The sequence below is a fragment of the Benincasa hispida genome, chromosome 12 (assembly GCF_027475165.1).
Source record: "Benincasa hispida cultivar pf3 chromosome 12, pf3_genome.v1.1, whole genome shotgun sequence".
Taxonomy (NCBI): domain Eukaryota; kingdom Viridiplantae; phylum Streptophyta; class Magnoliopsida; order Cucurbitales; family Cucurbitaceae; genus Benincasa; species Benincasa hispida.
Window position 1 is genome coordinate 74,820,002 of NC_143489.1, and position 20,242 is coordinate 74,840,243.

At 41.0% G+C, this 20,242-nt stretch overlaps 1 pseudogene; it reads right to left on the bottom strand.

Annotated features, from left to right (window-relative positions):
- Positions 1–1,121: 1,121 nt before the first annotated feature.
- On the bottom strand, positions 1,122–5,189 carry LOC150032193 (uncharacterized; annotated as a pseudogene).
- Between the last annotated feature and the right edge of the window lie 15,053 nt (positions 5,190–20,242).

Consider the following 20,242-nt stretch of genomic DNA (forward strand, 5'->3'; position numbering starts at 1 on the left):
CCTTACTTTTTAGTTCTTTTTGTGTAGCTCAAACCAACCTAAAAACTAGAGATAGGCAGGTTAAACCCAAATTCTTCCATGGTTGCACTTGCATGAACTTTTTCCTCCCTTCTTCAACCTCCCACCTGCAGCAAGCTTCTTTTTCCTCGTCCTTCACTCTCTCTCTCGAAATTCTCTAAAAATCTGATGGGAAATGATGGAGAAATGGGCTGAAATGAGTTAAGGTTCTCACTTTAAACCCTTTACGCGCCGAATAGGGTTTCCATTTCCTTTTTTTTTTTGTTTTTTTTCCTTTTTCCTTTTTCCTTTTCCTTTTCCTTTCCTTTTCTTTTCTTTTTCTTTATTTCCTTTCTTTTCTTTTCTTTATTAATAAATTCAAAAATATCAAAGACAACTTCAACCAAAAGCTTTGCCATTTTTCTTCAACAATGGAACAACAAAAACTTAAATCCAACATCCTACAATATGTGACAAGAGCAAATAATCCAAGGAAAGTCTCGGGTTTACAGCTTATCTCCCCGTTATAAAATTTCGTCCTCGAAATTTAAAAGTCCTTAGGTGAAGAGTGTCGGGTAACTCCTCCTCGTCTGGTCTTCTGACTCCTAAGTTGCCTCCTCCACTCCGTGATGTCTCCAAAGGACCTTCACGAGTGGGATCGTTTTGTTCCTAAAAACTTGCTCCTTTTTGTCGAGGATCTGAACCGCTTCCTCTTTATAACTCAAGTCTTCTTTCAGCTCAACCAGTTGTGCTTGCAACACATGTGATGGATCTGGAATATATTTCCTCAACATGGACACATGGAAAACATCATGTATTCGAGCAAGTTCTGCTAGCAACTCAAGTCTATAGGCTGTTGGTCTAACTCATTCTGTTATCCGATAAGGACCAATATATCTAGAACTCAGCTTACCCTTCCTCCCAAAGCAAAGAACACCTCTCCATGGAGATAACTTTAAGAAAACTTGATCTCCAACCTGGAATTCTAAGTTTCTTCGTTGCTTATCTGCATAGCTCTTTTGTCGATCTTGAGCTATCTTCAGGTTCTCTCTAATCGACTTAATATTGTCTAACGTAACTTGTACTAACTCAGAACCAACTAGCTTTCGCTCTCCCACTTCGTTCTAGCACACAGGAGTTCTGCATGGTATGCCATACAAAGCCTCGAATGGTGTCATGCCGATACTAGACTGATAGTTGTTATTATAAGCAAACTCCATAAGTAATAAGTGGGTATCCCAACTTCCCTTAAACTGAAGGACACATGCACTCAACATGTCTTCTAAGGTTTGGATGGTCCTCTTTGACTGACCATCTGTCTGGGGATGAAACGTTGTATTGAACTTCAACTTTATTCCCATTGCTTTCTGCACACTAGGCCAAAAATTAGAAGTCAACCTCGGATCCCTATCTGAAACTATGGACACTGGCACTCCATGCTGACTCACAGTCCTGTCGATGTATAGCTTAGCTAGCTGATCTAGTGTAGACATCACTTTAATCGGTATAAACCGCGCTGTCTTGGTGAGTCTGTCTACTATTAGCCATATACCATCATGTCCACTAGTAGTACGAGGTAATCCAAACAGAAAATCCATGGTAATATGCTCCCAGTTCCACTCTGGCACTGGTAGTGGATTAGGGAGTCCTCCTGGCCTCTGTCTCACTGGTTTAACCTGTTGGTAGATCAAACATTTATCAACATATTCGGCTATCTCTCGCTTCATACCAGGCCACCAATAAGTTTTCTTTAAAGTTCTGTACATCTTGGTGCTTCCTGGATGAAAAACATAAGCTGAACTATGAGCTTCCTCTAGTATAGCACCCTTAAGCTCACTAATACTCGTACCGCATAGTCTTCTCTGCTTAACTATGGCTCCGTCTGCTCTCAACTCAAATTTTGCCTCTGGGCCTTGCTTGGACTTTGCAAGCATCTTCTGTAAGTTACTATCCTCTGGCTGTCTTCTAACAATCTCTGCTACTAGAGAAGACCTAACCTGAAATTGAGCTAAAAGACTCCCCGAAGTCTCTGTAGTCACAACCGCCCTGAAACCTCTTAACTCACTTAGCAAGGTTGCTCGAATACTACACAAGGCAATCTTCGAAAGTCTCGACTTCCTACTTAATGCATCTGCCACTACGTTAGCCTTACTCGGATGGTATTCAATGGTACAGTCATAGTCTTTAATCAGTTCTAGCCATTGCCTTTGTCTCAAATTCAGCTATTTCTGATCAAAGATATACTTCAGGCTCTTATGATTTCTGAAAATGTGGCACTTCTCACGAAATAAATAATGTCTCCAGATCTTCAGTGCTAAAACAACTGCTGCTAGCTCAAGATCATGGGTAGGGTAATTACACTCATGTTCTTCAACTGCCTTGAAGCATAAGCTATTACCTTTCCTTCCTACATAAGCACACAACCTAATCATTTCCTCGAAGCGTCACAATAGATCACATACTCTTTCCCTGTTACAAGAAGTGTCAGAATAGGTGATGTCACTAATCTATTCTTCAGCTCTTGGAAACTCTGTTCGTACTTATCCAACCACACAAACTTAACATTCTTCCTTGTCAAAGCTGTCAAGGGTAATGCTAATCGTGAGAAATCCTCAACAAAACGTCAGTAGTATCCAACAAGGCCTAGGAAACTACGTGCCTCTGTTGCACTAGCTGGTCTCTCCCAATTGACAACAGCTTCCACTTTCTATGGATCAACACTAACTCCGTCCGCTGAAACTACATGCCCTAAAAACACTATCTGTTTCAACCAGAACTCACATTTGCTGAACTTAGCGTACAACTGTTTATCACGTAGTGTCTATAGAACAGTCCTCAGATGTTTCTCATTGGCTTTCCTATCAATTGAGTAAACTAGTATGTCATCGATGAACACTATCACAAACTGATCTAAGTACTGATGGAAGATTCTATTCATGAGGTCCATGAAAACTGCTGGCGCATTCGTTAAATCGAATGGCATCACTAAAAATTTATAGTGCCCATACCTCATCTTGAATGTTGTCTTAGGAATATCTGATTCCCAAACCTTTAACTGGTGGTATCCTGACCTCAAATCAATCTTAGAGAACATTGCTGCTCCCCTTAACTGGTTAAACAAGTCATCAATGCATGGTAGAGGATACTTGTTACGTATCGTGACCTTTTTTAACTACCTGTAATCAATGCATAATCTGAGGTACCATCTTTCTTCTTCACGAATAACACTGGAGCTCCATAAGACGATACACTAGGCCTAATGTATCCCTTGTCAACTAGTTCTTGTAACTGCACCTTAAGCTCACTCGGAGCCAATCTGTACGGCGCTTGTGAAATAGGTGTTATTTCTGGTAACAATTCAATGGTGAACTCCATCTTTCTATCAGGTGGCAAACCTAATAGATCAGCTAGAAAAACATCAAGAAATTCGTTCACTACAGGAACATCTTCTGGTTTCAGCTTTCTTCCTACACCTCTACTACGTGTGCAAGAAATGCTGTGCAACCCTTTCTCAACAACTTTTCAGCTTTCAGAGCTGAAATCAAACTTGTAGGAATAATCTTCCTCTCACCCCTGAAAACCACTTCAGCCAAACATGGTTTCCTAAAAGTCACTTCCTTCCTATGGAAATCCATAGAAGCATGGTGAATGAATAAGAAATCCATTCCCAAAATTACATCCAACACCTGAAACTCTAGTGCAAAAAGATCCACTAGCATACTGAGACCTTCTACTAAAACCTCACAATCACGCAGCACTTAATTGACTAGTAAAACATCACCAACTGGAGTGTATATAACTAAACCCTCAGATAAATTCTCTAGCATCCTATTTAGATTAGTTGGAAACATACTAGAAACAAAGGAATGCATAGCACCTAGATCTAATAAAACACATGTAGGTATATTACAAATAAAAACCGTACCAGTAATCACGTCTGGTGCACCCTCTACTTCCTGTTGAGTCATAGCGTAGACTTTTCTCTGCTGCCTAGGTCTCCTCACAACTCCTTTCTGCTTTACACCGCTGGTGCCCTTTCCTGCAGCTGCTGAGACTCTCAGCTGCTCAACTGTGTGGGACTCAACACCCTGGTCCCTCTGAACTGCTGCTCTCAGTTGTGGACAGTCTCTTTTGAAATGCCCTGGCTGTCCACACTGGTAACACACACCAACACCAATAAGACACTGACCCCAATGATTCCTGCCACAACTTGCACATGGGGTTTTCCTGGTTTCACTAGCAACGGACTCCTAACCCATCTGCGGTCTTGCTGCTGAACTAGCAGATTGACTGAGTGCTCTCTGGCTCTGCCTCTAATAGGCACTACCTGAACTCATCTGCCTTGATGACTGTCCACCAGACCGATGCTTAAAGTCTTGACGACCTGAAACATTCACTCCAAGTGTGAACCTCCGCTGCTCACGACCTCGGAAACCACTAGCTATTGAAGCCCAACAACTAGGCTCCATTGCTGACTTCCCCTCTGTTATACTCTGCTCCACACGTAGGGCAGTCTCTACTAACTGGGAAAAATCCATCCAATTAGCAATAGCTGTAACTAGGGTACGTATCTCAAAACACAGCCCTCTTTCAAACCTTTGACACCTATCACTCTCAGATGCCACAATCACATCAGCATACCGTGAAAGCTCGGTACACTTTCTCTCGTACTCGGCCACTAAAAGTCACCCTTGCTTCTGCCCCAAGAACTCATCTCTCTTTGCCTCACAGTATGTGCTGGGATAATACTTGTCTTCGAATATGCCTTTGAAAGTCTGCCAGTCTAACGTACGTGCATCACTGCACCTGGCTAAAATGGATTTCCACCATCCCTTTACCTTCTTCTGCAGCAGAAATGTGGCAAATCTGACTTTTCGCTCCTCAAGACAGCTCATCACATCGAAGCATTTCTCAAGCATATTTAACCAAACCTCAACGTTAGTTGGATCTGTGGAACCCTCAAACACTGTCGCTCCTAATTTCTTCAGTTGTTCTATTCCATACATCTTTTCCGGATCACTAGGCTCTACTCTCTCTAGCCTACCTACCTCTTGTGAAAATCTAGAAAACTGCTCATTTCCTGCTCCAGTCTGATCTCTCGGGGTACTGGATCCCCTTTCAGATTGACCTTGGGTAGAGTCCTGCATCCCATCCTGATTCTGCCTGCGTCGTCTGCTGGTACGTGGTGGCATGACTCCTATAACATATCAACGCATCAGACATGCTATAGATACTTAACTCAGATGCATGATACTAAACTTCTACCCACATTCTATTCCTGACTGGACTCACTCTTATCTATACTTGGACCATACTATGCTAGTTCTATTTGAACTGACTCAATGTCCAACTATTTACTTCCTAGATTCTTCTAAGCACTAATTGCTCTGTCTCATTTCCCATAAAGCTAACCGCTCTGATACCAAATCGTCACACCCCCTCCCAAACTACCTGCTAGCTTAGTCATAGAGATAGCGTGAAGCCAAAAGACATCGTCCTCCTCTAACGATACCTGTTGACCCTGTTTAATCGTTGAACCTGATAACCATACTAATCTTAGATATAAAATACTTTACATGTAACACAACACAGCGGAATCCCTGAAAACCTTTAGACACACATGAAGTGCAGTCTTGACATAACTCGGTTTGGAAAATAACCTGATAGAGATATCACAACCAAAAATATATCCAACTGGGGTTTACACAACCACGACATCTAGTGCTTACACAACCATAAACTATCCAATTCTTATAAAGAAATTTACAATACAAACAGACACAATGTACAACTCCACCCACGAATGGAGCTTGATCTGGATGCTTTTAGCAGAAAACAGACTTTGGCAGATATCAAGCACCGGGAGCTCGATCTCTACCTGAAAAGTGGGAAAACATTTTGAAGGAGTGAGCTACGAAGCCCAGTGAGTGACTAAATTTAAAACTGTAAATCTGCAAATCAGAACACGTGATAAACCTTTAAACCTATAAATCTGTTCAATCAAAGCGTTAAATATAAACGTGTAACGATAAAAGCTTTCTCAAATATTCCGCAAGTACGTCATTAAAATCTAGCAAGGCATATCAAGTATATAAAACATTTCAACTAACATGACAAATCAACATTGTGTAGGCACGTCCAGTACAACTAACATTTACTAATTCTACGATGTAGTGGGGCCCGCCCAGCACTCCTATCGTCTTTGTCATAGTGGAGCCCGCCCAGCACTCACAACAGCATTGTTGTCACGGAGTACACTCAACGTTAACAACAGAATATAACCTGTGTGCAAACGGTATCATATAGCCTTGGGCTCAATATCTTAGTCATGTAGTCAATAAAAGTCTCAGAAAACCACATGAAAACATTAAAACATGCCTGATTATCTTTATCTTCCATAAAACTTAAGCTTACTCAGCTTGCTCGTGAAAAACTAAAAATCTTTAAACAGTACTCGCTAATACATACTTTACTTTAAATGATATCTTTTCAACTACTTTTCAGGAAGTCAATAATCACTTGCTCGTATATAAACCTCATTAGAAAATCTAAGCTCAAAACTTATGCTTGAAACCATTCATAGAAATCATGTATATTCATAAGTTCATATTCAAGCATGTAAACCATTTAAGCATAAATTACAGTTTAGAAATCATTTTCGAAATTCGTTTTGTCACTCACAGTCTTGGCTAGTTCCCTGGTCTGTAGACTCGGCCTATTTCCTCTTGGCCTGTCAAACAAACCAAAATCGAGCATCAGAACTATAAATCGTCTTGTCTTTCCATGCTCATGAATTATAAATTCTAGAATAAAATCAAACTTCACACCATTTTTTTCCAGATTTTCCAGATTCAAAAACCTAACTTCAAACAGTCTTAACTTCCTCAATACTCGACCAAAATTAATGTTCTATATATCAAACTCTTGATTTTGGAAACCTCTACAATTACCTGAAGGAATAAAAACGAGATTCCCAACGGATTTGTCCAAAAATCCCCCGAACACAACAAAAATAGATTTGTGCTTCTCTGCTACCCTCTACTTTTCTCCTGAAATTAAACCTAATTTTATTCATTTTTGGCTAACGAATTCTTAATGAAAGTTATAAGAAATTGAATAAGCTTTCCAACCATACCCAATTGAGCTTCTAATTCAACCTGTATGCCCCATAATTTTCGAAAAACAAGAGAAAACCAGAGATCCTTCTAATTTGCACGAAAATTTTGTGCTCTATTTTCCTTTTCAAAACCCATTAACTTAACCTCAGATTTAGCTCAAGCTTCCTTCATGAAATTTGTTAGAAAATGGATTAGCTTTCAAGGAAGTCAAGCCTCACCTCTTAGTTCTTCTTGTGTAGCTCAAACCGACTTAAAATCTAGAGATAGGCAAGTTAAACCCATATTCTTCCATGGTTGCACTTGCATGAACTTTTTCCTCCCTTCTTCAACCTCCCACCTGCAGCAAGCTTCTTCTTCCTCGTCGTTCACTCTCTCTCTCTCGAAATGCTCTGAAAATCTATTGGGAAATGATGGAGAAATGGGCTGAAATGAGTTAGGGTTCTCACTTAAATCCTTTAAGTGTCGAATAGTGTTTCCATTTCCTTTTTTTTTCCTTTTTCCTTTTCCCTTTTTCTTTTCTTTTCTTTTCTTTTTCTTTATTTCCTTTCTTTTCTTTTATTTATTATTAAATTCCAAAATTATCAAAGAAAACTTCAACTAAAAGCTTTGCCATTTTTCTTCAACAATGGAACAAAAATAACTTAAATCCAACATCCTACAATATGTGACAAGAGAAAATAATCCAAGGAAAGTCTGGGGTTTACACATATACATAGAGGATAGAGAGAGCAAGGAGACGAGGTGAAGCCAAGAGAAATCGCTCCTAGGCAGATCGAAGACTGTCGGAAAGCAACACAAAGGAGAGAGGGCCAACACTTGCGAGAGTAAGAATACATAACTAGAATAGAGTTGAAGTGATAAAGAGCACTGTAAAAGGCCATGGGAAGCAAGACATTTCTTACTGATGCGTGGTTAATGCGATGAAATAATGGTGTAGAATGCGATGGTGGAATATGCATTGTGCATGCAAGTTCTCTTAGCAAGATCCATGTATAAATCCTACTAAGTTGCCTGGTTAGCCCAGGGTCGAACATAGGGACTATGGAAATAGTATGCGATGGTAATTTTCGATTACTTTGCGTTGACGAATAAAATAATGCATTGGTTGGTATGTTTGTTTAATGTATAAAGTCTATGCGGTGGAATTGAGAAAAGAGTCAATAAGAACGAAAGTACAATGAGTATGCGGAGGAACGGGTTGAGAAGGTCTTTAGCAAGTGCTTCCTGAGATTGCGTTCAAGCTATGAGATCATGCTACACTCATGCGACAACAATTCATTTTCCAATGCAAATGCGATAACTCCTAGTTTTAGGATGCATGCGATGTATGTGATGATGTCTATAGGACTTACTCCTAAGTCTCTATTTCTTGCCTATGCGATGATGAATGATGCACACAGGTACAAAGTGACCACATACAATCATATCCTATCTCTAGGGTGCATGCGATGCATTAATAGCAAACAGAACTTATTCCTAAGTTTCTATCTTTTGATTATGTGGTTCTAATCTGACTCTCCCGGGCCTAGATTCTAATATGACTTTTCCAAGCCTAGATTTTATCCTTAGACCACCCTCCTAAGCATCTCTAAAGGATGAGTGACGCATATATAATACAAGATGATCGCTAAAGTGAAGATCTTAGATCCTGCTAGCTAAGTGCTTCTCAACCCATTCGACAGTTTAGTTACTCATGCATAAGGTACAGAGAGTGGACAGATATAAAGATGCAATTTCCATTTTATAAGTAAGTTCATAATACAAAATGATAATGGAAAATAAGGATAGAGATCTTGGTAGCAATATCTTGCTTCCCAACGCCTTTACACTGAGTTTTCTCTACTCTGCCCAAAAGATGTTCTTGCTTCTGCAAGAGTTGGCACTCTCTTTGTTTTCGACACTTCTTGGCACTCTTCCGAGTTAACCAGGACGATCTCTTGGCATATTCTCCCTTCACTCGCCTCTTCCTTCTAAGTATAGAAAATTACAGACTATGGCTATCTATGGTGAAGAAGAACTATAAATTATGAATAGTGGAAACGAACTCTCTGAACTCCATTAACAAAGGTGGACTTTGGTATTTATAGAGCTTCAGGGTGAAAACTTTTTTCTCTCAAATGATTGCACTGATGGGATGTCATTAATTCTCTGTCTGATGCGCCGAATAATTTTCACCGAAAAGTTGAGTGTACTTGCTACAGTGTGTCGTTGATGCACCGGCTCTATGCGACCACCTTATTGAGCAGATCTTCGCAAATGCATATGATCTCTTAGCCTTGTGGTTACAATCTTTTATGCGCTCGGATGCTAATTTCCTTGGATCGCAATTTCACCTTACACCAACGCATTTTCCTGCACAAAATACATAAATTAGTTGCTTCAATGCAATGGACGTATGCGATCGCAATGTTCTAAACTTAATGCTTTTGGACACAATTTTATATATTTTTACCGTTGCAATCCTTCATTGTTTTATATCTTTGTGCTATAATAACGTGCATTTCTACCCATTATCACTTACCGGGTTTCTTATCACTCAAATCCATTTGTTATTTTGTTCAGTACTTTATTTGCAGAAAATAGAAACTTCATTTTAATCTATGTTCAATCTCTCCATACCATGCATGAGTAGCTAAACTTCTGAATGGGTTAAGAAGCACTTAGCTAACAGAACTTAAGATTTACATTTTATGCGATCATCTTGTCTTATGTATGCATCATTCACCTTCGGATATACTTGAGAAAGTAGTCTAAAGATAGAATTTAGGCTTGAGAGAGTCGGATTAGAATCTAGGCTTAAGAGAGTAAGATTAGATTGCATAAGCAAAAGTAGAAACTTAGGCATAAGTTCTATTTTTTATTTACACATTGCATGTAGCCTAAAAATAGGAATGATGGTATGCGGTCACCTTATTTTATGTGTGCATCATTCATCATCACATACGCAAGAGTAGAGACTTAGAAATAAGTTCTATCAACTATTTCGCATATACATCGCATGCGTCCTAGAAATAGGAATTATGGCATTATACATTGAGAAATGTAGTACTGATATTTGTGTATACCATGATCGCATAACTTGTACACAATCTTAGGAAGTGTTAGTTAGACCCCTTCTCAACCCCCTTCATCACATACTTATTGTAACTCTACGCTTTCATCCCTCTGCATTCAACTCTGATGCATAGGAAAAATCTCAATCAAAACACTATCCACTTCATTTATTTACCACCGCAATAGATTTGAAGAGTCTGTCGCATATCTACTTAGTAGTCCCTATGTTTGACCCTGGACTTACCAGGAAACCTAGGAAGGCTTATACTTGAGCCTTGTTAGGAAAACTTGCATGTTCATCGCATAACACACACATCATCGCATACTCACACCATCGCATCATAATTTCACGCATCAAGTTTTTGGTGCTGTTGCCAGGAACTACGGTATATATTGCGCTAACATCAAACCTTTTTGATTTTCTTCAATAAAGGAAGAAGCAAGCATCGCATGTGCAAAAGACACGCTCCTGAACCCAATTACGACCCAGAGATTGAAAGAACATTTCGCAGAAGATAGAGAAACAGACGTTGACAACAAAGAAGAACTCACAGAATGGCTGAACAACCGGAAGAACAAGCCGCAAATGTAAACAACATAATGGCAAATCCTATCCTATTGGCGAATGATTGCAATAGACCCATCCGGGACTATGTGTCACCAAACTTATGTGATTTCTTTCCAGGAATCATGAGGCTAGCATTGGATGGATCAAGGTTTGAGATGAAGCCGATAATGTTACAGATGATATAGACAACAGGACAGTTTGATGGACATCGTGGCAAAGATTCACACACCCATCTCTGAAGTTTCATTGAAATTTGTAACACTTTTATGTTCCCTAATATCTCCATTGAAGATGTTCGACTCACGTTATTTCCATTTCACTATGCGATAAAGCAAGAAAATGGGTGTACTTCCTCAAACCAGGAGAGATAACTTCATTGGAACAGATTGTGGAGAAGTTTATGAAGAAGTATTTCCTTCCTACAGAGAATGCCAGAAGGAGGAAGTTAATCATAATTTTGAACAAGAAGAAGAAGAATCGCTCAGTGATGTATGGGCGAGGTTCAAGAGGTTAGTGCGCGACTGCCCGCCAAATGGATTGCCAGATTGCCTCCAAATGGAGATGTTCTATCATGGATTAAATCATGCATCGCAGACAGCTACCAATGCGGTAGCAGCAGGCGGTCTACTGGACAAGACTTATGACGAGGCAAAGAACATTCTTGATCGCATATCGAAAAACCATGAAGATTGACAAGAAAACGATCAGAGAGCAAAACCTAGAGAAGGTAACGCAAATAATGGTGCCATCGCATCTTTGCAAAATCAGATGACTGCGATGTTAAATTTGTTACAAGGCATCACAATAAACAATCCTAGAGCGCAAAGAGAGCAAGTCAATGCGATAGAACAGACAAACACTAGTTGTGCTACATGTGGAGAATCGCATTCGGTTAAAGAGTGTCCACGAAACCTGCAGTCAATCTACTTTGTGAAGAACAACCCTTTTTCAAACATGTACAACCCCGGGTGGAGAAACCACCCTAATTTTGCTTGGAAAAATAACCAACAACAAGGCTATCAACCTATAGCGCAAAAGGAAGGACCACCAGGACTTTTCCAACGAGCTAACGGTCAATAGCAACAACAAGCCAGTAGCTCTCAAACACAACCACATCCTATCTGGAGAACCTGTTAAAACAGTACATCGCAAAGAATAAGACAGTCCTCTAGAACTAGGTGACTTCCATCCGCAACTTGGAAATCCAAATAGGACAGATTGTGGGAGAGCTGAAAAGTAGACCGCAAGAAACACTGTCGATCTCAACTAAGCTCCACACAACTTGGGGAACACTGCCAAGCAGTCACCTTGCAAAGTGGAAAGGCGACTGTGGAAGTTAGGAAGGAGCCAAGAAGGACTGATTCAAATGGGATGAAATCAAAGAACCCGTTGGCGCAAAATGAGTCAGAAGAACCCGAGATTATATAACCCAAAGTTGTGACAACCTCTAAGCCTCCAGACCATGGAACTGTAAAAGTACAGCTACCTCCATTCCCTCAAAGGCTGAAAAAGAAGCAAAATGACGAAGGTCAGTATCATTGCTTCCTGGAGATATTAAAACAACTACACATCAATATTCCATTTACAGAAGCGATAGATTAGATGCCGAAATATACCAAGTCTTTTAAGGATATGGTGTCGAAGAAGAGAAGCACAGGAAGATTTGCCACAGTGGCATTAACACAAGAATCAAACACTATAACCCCGCCGAAGATGCGCGACCCAGGCAGCTTTATGACACCCTGCTCAATAGAAGTGATCTACATCAGTTAAGCATTATTTGATCTTAGGGCAAGCATAAATTTAATGCCCCTTTCAATCTTCAAACAATTAAACATAGGACAGTTGACACCCACGGGTGACTCTTCAGCTTGCAGATAAGTCCTTGGTACACCCTGAAAGAAAGTTGAAGGATGTCTTGGTCACCATCGACAAATTCATTCTACCTGTAGACTTCATCATTCTAGATTATGAAGCAGACAAAGATGTGCCAATCATATTGGGACGACCATTCTTGTCTACTAGTCGTGCACAAAGGAGACCCCACGATGTGCATCAATGGAAAGAGGCTCAGGTTTAACATCATCAAGGCAATGAAGTTCCCAAAAGATGAAGGCTTTTCATATTCTGACGATGAGCACACTTGCAATGAAGATTTGGAGTCCGAAAAAGAAGATGAAGAAAGAGAGGATGCGACAGCATCCTTAGAAACCTGCCATGTAATAACAGAGACAGTGAACAATGAAGAAAAGTTGAATTTGAATGAAGAGAGAAAAACACAGAAACCTTCCTTAGAGAAACCACCTATGCTGGAGCTAAAAACTCTACCAAATCATTTGAAGTACGTTTTCCTTGGCCAGAATGAAACCTTGCCAGTAATAATATCCTCTACATTACCGGAAGAAAAAGAAAATGCGCTGCTTAGTATTCTAAAGAAATATATTAAAGCAATCGAATGGATGCTAGCAGATATCAGAGGAATTAGCCTGATGTACTGCATGCACAAAATTTGGCTTGAAGAAAACCAGAAAGGCTCGATCAAACCTCAACGTAGACTGAACCCTGCCATGAAAGAGGTTGTTAAAAAAGAGATTATTAAATGGTTATACACTGGCATCATATGCCCTATCATCGATAGCACGTGGGTTAGCCCCATGCAATGTGTTTCCAAGAAGGGCGGATGACAGTAGTCCCGAATACAAACAACGAGTTAATCCCCATGAGGACCGTCACTGGCTAGTGGATTTGTATGGACTACCGGAAGCTCAATGCGGTGACAAAGAAGGATCATTTCCCTTTGCTTTTCATTGATTAAATGCTTGACCGACTAGCAGGGAATGACTATTTCTATTTTCTTGATGGGCATGCAGGCTATAACCAGATTAATGATCGCACCAAAAGACCAAGAAAAGACCACATTCACCTGTCCATATGGAATGTTCGCTTTTTACCACATGTCGTTTGGATTATGTAATGGGCCGAGCACATTTTAAAGGTGTGTGATGGCAATCTTCTTCAAGTATCTTGAGGACTCAGTGGAAATCTTTATGGACAATTTCTCAGTTTATTAGCAAACATATGAAGTTTGTCTGAAAAAATTGGGGAGGATACTAAAAAGATGCAAAGAGACTAATCTGGTGCTAAACTGGGAAAAATGTCATTTCATGGTTAAAGAAGGAATTGTGCTCAGGCACAACATTTCAAAGGACGGACTAGAGGTGGATAAAGCAAAAATCGAGGCTATTGAAAAACTCCCACCTCCAAAAAATGTGAAGGCTTTAAGGAGTTTCTTAGGACATGCGGGGTTCTACAGACGATTTGTGAAGGACTTCTCTAAAATAGCTCGACCGTTGAATGCATTGCTGGAAGCTGACATAACTTTTGACTTTGACTCACAATGTCTCACCGCATTCAAAGCACTAAAGGATGCACTGACTACAGCGCCTACTTTGATCGCACCTGATTGGACAAAATCATTCAAGCTGATGTGCCATGGCGGCAGTTTTAGCATAGAAGGAAAAGACAATGTGATTTCCAAGTTGCGGATGAAGCTTCTACCGGTAATCTTTGCAATTGAAAAATTCAGACCTTACTTATTGGGATCCAATGTTATAGTTCACACCGACCACTCGACAATAAGATATTTAATGACCAAAAAAGATGCAAAGTCGAGGCTAATCCAATGGGTTCTTGATAACTTGTAGAAATACAAGTTAAGAAATTGGCTTAGAAATACGAAAATTATTAAGTGTCGTGAGCACACCCACTAACCCCATTGTGATGGTAAAATGGAATGTCCAAGTCTTTGTTTTGTAGGAAATAGGTCATCGCATGCGATAATCGCTTGACGACAAAAAAATGAACAATGCATCCACATTGTATGCGGCAATCATTCAAGAATGAAAAAGAACAACGCAATTGCAACGCATGCGACGATTAATCACAGACTCAAACAATCAATGCATTTCCATCGCATGCGGCAACCGATAGAAGATCAAAACAATTACACTGCATGTAGTGATCGATCGAAGATGTGAAGAGCAACGCATCTGCAAGGACTTCTGACAGTGTACAACTTTTTTGTTGAATCAATCGTGGAGCAGAGCGGACCTTTCCACCAAGCCATGGCAAAAATTATCAGATTTTCAAAGTGGGACCACTAATATAGAAGGAGCCAAGGTCCATAAATAGCTTCCTCAAATTCAATGAATAGAGGTTGGTCTGAAGAGACAATTTAGAAAAAATCTAGGAGTACATAGAGACAAGACTGAAAGGTAAGTCTCTGAGCAAGCAATTATTTCCATTCCCGAAGAAGAAGCTCTGTGCGAAAGGTCACTTCTACCTAGAAAGCAAGCCTAAGAAGGAAGCTTTCCACTCCATTTCTTCCACACGCCGGTAAGCAAAACGTCTCCGATAGGGATCCGTGTCAAGAAATTGACACTCTTTCCATATTTGTTCTTATTTTCTATTCATCTATTGTGTTCATCTATCTTTAATCCTTCATTCAATATCTGTAACAAACGCTGATCTTTAGATTTAAATATCATTATCGTAATCATTGTCATTTTTCTGTTCTTCTCCACACATTCATCATCCATTTTCTTCATCACGTGTCACTAATCCACTGGGTAAAGGGGAAGGATTAAGCGAGCGACTTAATCCTTATTAAGGAAATCAGCTAAGTTTAGCTAAAGCATTCTCGACGGCATCTTCATCTGTGAGAGCAGAAGTGAAGATGTTATTCTGCCTATCAAAAGAAGGTTGGAAGAATGCGTTAACTAAAGCGATGAAAACAACCTTGCATTCATCACGTTCATCCCTGTTTCACCATAGACATATGTGAATGCAGCCGATCACTGAAAGGTGTAAGCCAAGGGAAAGTGGAACCTTAGTTGCATCCTCAAGAAGATTGACGAACTTGCGATGTCCTTTCCCTCAACCCATTCTTTTTTTGATTCATTTCACAAGACTTGCCATCGCATTCACCAGACACTTTTGGACATTTTCACAGCTAGTCCTCAACATGTATATTAATAGTTTATTCATTTACTTTATCACTACAATATCACCGCAATTTATTTCACTGCAATTTATTTCACTGCAATTTATTTTATCGCATTTTATTTTTTAGGGCATTTTATTCTTTGCCGCAATTTACTTTTTTACCACAATTTACTTTTTTGCAAACCCAATTCATTATTCTTTATGTTAATCGGTCACATATACTACAATAGTATCGCATTAACTACAACAATCCCCGTGTTTGACCTTAGATCACTTTGAGAAACTTGCGTTGGAAATATACTTGGTTCCAGCATAAGAAAACTTGTGACATGCACTACACGAACGCATACTACGAAGCATTTAAGCATCATCGCATACATTTAGAACGTAGCATCGCATATTATCATAAATCACAGCACATAGCCAAATAATAATCATAGCCAATCAATCAATCATTCATTTAAATTTTTATTATTACAAGTTTTTAGTGCCGTTGCTGGGGATTGGCAACGTTTAGTGTTGAATATTTTTATGGTATTTTGCAGGACAGATCTCTGTTGTACTGTTTGTTTAATGCGAATAGCAGGCTAACGATTTATGAGTACTAAGACTGAACCAGAATTCAAAGCCGACCCAGAGATCGAGTGTACATTTCACGCACGAGCACACCAGAACCGAACAAGACGAAGAAAAACCATGGCTAACAACAATAGGCCCGATGGGAATCAAGGGGTAAATCAGCCGGCGCAAGATCCCGTTTTTCTGGCTGCCAACCTCAATATCCCAATGAGGAACTATGCGGCACCATTTTATATGACTTCTCACCCGGAATTGTAAGACCCACGGTAGAGGACAATGCCAGATTTGAGATAAAGTCGGTCATGCTACAAATGATCCAGAATGCGAGGCAATTCGAAGGTCTGCAAGGAGAAGACCCGCACACCATTTGACCAGCTTCGTTGAAATGTGTGATACATTCTCCATTTCTGGCATGTCTCCAGAAGGAATTAGACTGTATCTCTTCCCGTATACACTACGGGATGAGGAAAATAGGAGCAAAATGAAATTAATTCTTGGGACAAGTTGGTCGAGTGATACATGAAGAAATTCTTCCCGCCTACAGTCAACACAAGAAGACAGAGGGATGTGTTGAATTTTGAATAGATAGAAAATGAGACTCTGAGACCCACATAGGTGCGATTTAGGAGATTGATGAAGAAATGTCCGCATATTCGTATTCTCGATTGTGTTCTAATGGAAACCTTTTACAATGGCCTGGACAAATCGACGCAAGCTATTGCTGATACCTCTGTGGCAGGAGGATTCATGGACAAAACGTACACTGAAGAAAAGGTCCTCTTGGATCGCATTTCATGAAATATAGATGACTGGGTAGACGACAGGTATAGAAGAAGAGTCCCAGAACGAAGAAAAGCAGAAAGTGCCATTGTACCTGCAGATACAATGACCACATTGGCTGCACAAATGGCCGCAATTACCTCTCTCCTCCAAACGATGGAAATTAATCAGGGAACCCTCTCCTAGGGTGTGATGCAAGCCAATGCGCTGGCACAAGTGGCAGCGATAGGTTGTACACAATGTGGAAGGGGTCATTCAGTAGAAAAGTGCCCATCAAACCCACAGGCAGTGTACTTCATTCAAAATAACCCGTACAACCCAGGTTAGCGGAATCACCCCAACTTCAGTTGGGAAGGGAACAATGACTAGGGAGCCAAAGGAGTCTACAGAACAATTATGGGAATTGAGGAAACCCTTGGCTTTTCATCAAGGTCTGAATCAAGGCCCAACCTATAAATCGCACTTCCTTCAACCGAGGAACTCATTTCCATCTCTTCGTGAAAGAAAAACCCTAAAGAAATTCTCTCTGCATACCATCCCCTTCCGAGCTTCTTCCTAAGACCAAAAATTTTCCAACTCCTTTCACTTCACCAACAAAAAAAAAAAATGGCCGAACAGTCATCACACTTTTCTTCCCTACCATCGTCCCCTTCCCAAGCCCCCGTCAACGCATGGGAGGCGGCTTTCCTCACTGCCAACCACCACCTCGCCGCCCAGCCTAAGCCTTTCCCAAGAATCGCCAGAAAACCCCGACGAAAGACCTCTGTAGTAGCGAAACCACCCACCAACCGAGAGGGGCCAAGCACGGAGAGTGCCCTTGCCACCAGACCTGAGGTGGCACTCCCAGTACCTTTGACTGAAAGCGAATTGAAGCGAAGGGACAATAAGGAGGTATTTGGGAGTATTTTGAGCAATTTAGAAAGCCCGTTACCGGAGGCAGGAGTAGTGAACCAGCCCCTGCCGTCAGAGGAGGAATTAGCAATGGCTTCGCAGAGAATGGCCCTGGTCACTTCGAATCCGAAGGAGACTGTCCCAACAGAATCCAATGAGGGACCCATCAGGGTCGTTTTGGAGGTTGTAGAGGTGAAAAAGTAGCCAGGGACGGCCGAAGAGAAGGAGAAAAGAAAAACAGGCAGAAGACGATGAAGTTGCCCGGCTGAAAAAGGATAATAAAGAAAAAAAAAAAGAAGAGTGAAATAAAACAACGTAGGCGAGATGAGAAGTGCCTAAAGAAAGAGGAGAAAAAGAAAGAAGGCGGAAAGTCTAAATTTTGATGGAGAATTACCACCGCAAGGGTGGAAGAGGGAGTGTCAGCGCAAGCTAGAGCATCAGTGCAACCACAAGTTTCATCACCGCATACCAGATTGGTTGCGTTTGAAGATAGAGAAGACCCTGATATCAACGCTCTTATGCGGCATCGCAAGGGTCCACAAGTGACCTAAATTTCTTTCAACGCATAGTAGATGAGGAGGAAAAAAGAAAAAGAGAATTAGAGGAGAAAGAAGAAAAAACGTCACGTGCGTGCCAAATCATCGCATCGGGCGATTTGGACAGAAAACTTCACGATGAGGCGAATCGCCGTGACAACGTAAGGGCGGAGGAAAAAGAAAGAATAAGGCTCGAGGATGAGCAGTGCATTGCGCTCGCCTCGGAGCAACTTGCAAAAGAAATGAGAGAAGAAGAAGAAGCAGAAAAGAAGGAGAAGGAGGAGAAGGAACGACGCCGTAAAGCAAAAGTGCAGTGCGTCCGAGATAGGAAGAGAAAAGAAGAGCAACGCAAGGCAAATGAACAAAAACAAAGACAAAAATCCTGGCTTGCGTCTGCTCAAGAAAAGGGCAAAGTGAAAATGGAGAGCAACGAGCTTGTGTCGACTAGGAGGCACCCATCAACCAAGAAAGAAAATGATGATCTGTGGATAGAAATGGGCTTCTTCCCTGTGTTGGTGCCACTACCAGATCTCATCAACAGTGTTGTGGTGGAGCATGGGTGGGAAAATTTCTACCAATGTCCATCCATCATTATTCCTACAGTAGTGAGAGCCTTCTATCACGGCCAGCTCCTTGACACCGAAGATGCGGTAACCATCGAAGGGAGAGTAGTGTCGTTCATTGAAAAGGATATCAATGAGCTTTATAAGTTGAAGAACCTCCCGGAAGCACCAGTTAACAAGTTGATCGATGATCCTGAAGAAGAGCATATGGAGGATACGCTGAAAGCATTAACGCAACTGGGCATCAAGTTGTCGGTATCATTAACAGGCATAAGAACCCTCGCCTCCAATAGACTGCTGCTAGAAGCGCGACTTTGGGTATATTTGGTGAAACAGTGACTCATCCCAACAACGCATGACAAAACAATTTCAAGGGATCGAGTTATGGCCGCATACTGCATAGCGTGCAACATTCCGATCGATGTGGGCCAGCTCATTGCGAAGCAGATTCAAGGTTTTGTTGGCCATGTGAGAGGTCAATACTTCTTCCCATGGAAAATTTCGAGCCTATGCCTCTATATGGGTGTAGGCATTGACGAAGAGCCCATGTCTGAAGTTCACGGAGTCATCCACATGAAGATACTGAGAATGCTTCTCAAGGATTCACCACATTGCTCCGAGCTTCAAACAAAAAGACCCCTCATTTATCTATATGTGCCGCAACCTCCAAAACCAAATAAGCAGCGCCGCAATGATAAAAGAAAGGAAATCGTCCAAGAACGATCACCACAGAAGCAAACCAGTCTACCCTTCGACCCTTTGCCTTTAATCATTCGCCCACTAAGCCCTTTAAACGAACCCCTTTCCCCTATTCCTGAAAAATTCACAAACCTCCACCTTGCCCCCCGACTCCAACCTCGCATCTCCAGCAGTGTCTCCCTACCATCCATCTCCATCTCACTTTTCACCCCCATTGCCGCATGTTGATGACCCACATGATTTGGGAGCACGCCCTTCCGCTCAATCTCAAACCGATGTTGGTAAAACATCAACGGCGCAACCCACCACCGCATCCCTTGCTGCTGCCTTAGCCGATATACGGGTCTTCTTATCTCAACAACTCACCTTCTTCCATCATGCATTAATGGAGTTACAGGAAAGTAACAAAGAGTTGCGAGACAACAACACAATGTTGCGACAGGCGATGGTCAA